Source organism: Phalaenopsis equestris, unplaced genomic scaffold, assembly GCF_001263595.1.
Source record: "Phalaenopsis equestris unplaced genomic scaffold, ASM126359v1 Scaffold000270, whole genome shotgun sequence".
Lineage (NCBI taxonomy): Eukaryota > Viridiplantae > Streptophyta > Magnoliopsida > Asparagales > Orchidaceae > Phalaenopsis > Phalaenopsis equestris.
The window spans coordinates 212,291-214,366 of NW_018164712.1; positions in this window are offsets into that span (position 1 = coordinate 212,291).

Consider the following 2,076-nt stretch of genomic DNA (forward strand, 5'->3'; position numbering starts at 1 on the left):
CAAAAATTCAAGTTATATCTAAACTAACACCTCCTACTAATGTAAGAGAGGTTACGAGTTTTCTTGGACATGTTGGATTTTACAGGCATTTTATTAAAGATTTTTAAAAAATTACTAAACCTCTATGCCAACTTTTAGAAAAGGACAAGAAATTTGTATTTACTGAAAGTTGTTTAAATGCCTTTAAGTTATTAAAGGAAAAATCTAATCACTGCTGTTATTATAATTTCACCTAACTAGGAGAAACCATTTGAATTGATGTGTGATGCTAGTGATTATGCTATTGGAGCTGTTCTTGGACAAAGGTATGAAAAGATTTTTAAAGTTATATACTACGCTAGTAGAGCTCTTAATGATGCATAAATTAACTATTAACTATATTGTTACTACTAAAAAAGAGTTACTAACAATTGTGTATGCTTTAGATAAATTCAGATCTTATTTATTTGGAGCTAAATCTATTGTGCATATTGATCACTCTGCTATTAAATATCTCATGCGAAAGAAGGATGCTAAACTAAGGTTGATTAGATGGATATTTTTGATGCAAGAATTCGATCTTGTGGTTATTGATGGAAAGGGAACTGATAATAAAATTGCTGATCATTTATCAAGATTAGAAAATTAAGAATTATCCGACACTGACAATGAAATTACAGACAGTTTCCCTGATGAACAATTTTATAATATTAATGAGTGGAAAATACCATGGTATGCTGATATTGTTCACTATTTTGTAGGTGATATTTTGCCACCTATGCTGACATTGTAACAACAAAGGAAATTTACTCATCATGCAAAAGCATATTTTTAGGATGAATCTTATTTATATAAACAATGTAAGGATATTATTATGAGGAGATGTGTACCTTATGAAGAAACTGAGCTGATCATTCAAAAATGTCATGATTTTGAATTTGGAGGACATTTTGGGATTGATAAAACTGCTTATAAAATTTTACAAGCTGGGGACCATTTATTCCTTCATTTGGAAACTTATATATATTAATTGCAGTAGACTACGTTTTTAAGTGGATTGAAGCACAAGCTTTACCTTGTTGTGATGCTAAAAGTGTTTCAAGATTTTTAATGAAAAATATTTTCACTAAATATGGAATGCCTAGAATGATTAAAACTGACGGAGGATCCCATTTTAGAAATAAGTACATTCAGAGATTGACAGAAAAATTTAATATTATTCATAGAATCTCTACTGCCTATCATCCTCAAACCAGTGGGTTAGCGGAAGTTTATAATAGAGAGATTAAACAAATGCTTGAAAAAACTGTAAACCCTAGTAGAATAGATTTGTCCACTATATTGGATATCGCAATATGGGCTTACAGGACTGCTTATAAAACTCCTATTGGAATGACTCCTTACAGACTGATTTTTGGAAAAATATGTCACTTACCAGTAGAATTGGAGCATAAAGCATATTGGGTGATTAAAGAATTTAATTATAATTTGAAAGATGTTGGTAAGAAGAGATTGTTACAATTAAATAGAAGAGATAAGAAACGAGTCTTATGATAACGATAGAATTTATAAGGAAAAATTAAAGTTATGGCATTATTGGAAGATTAACTAAAAGAATTTGGAACCAGGACAAGAAGTTTTGCTTTACAACACTAGGCTGAAGTTATTTCCTGGAAAATTGAAGTCTCGTTGGTTAGGACCCTTTACTGTGACTCAAGTTTATACTTACGGAGCTGCTGAAATTGAAGATCAGAAGACGGGATATAGATTTAAAGTAAATGGACACAGATTAAAACCATATTATGAGGGTAAAAGATCAAATTTTATAGAGGATTTAATGATCAGTCGACCTGAATAACACCTAAATAGGTCGGGCTGACGACGTCAAACCAAGCGCTTTATGGGTGGTAACTCATGTTTATCTTTATTTTTATCGCGATTATAGTAGTTTTTTTTTGAAATTATCATTAGTATGTGGTAGTATTAAACTCTACTACTCTTAATTACCCTTGAAACATCTTAAAAATTGGATCCATGAAGAAAAATTGGAACGCATTAGACTAGAGCGAAACTGTGAAAATTTTACCTTGGGCGCCT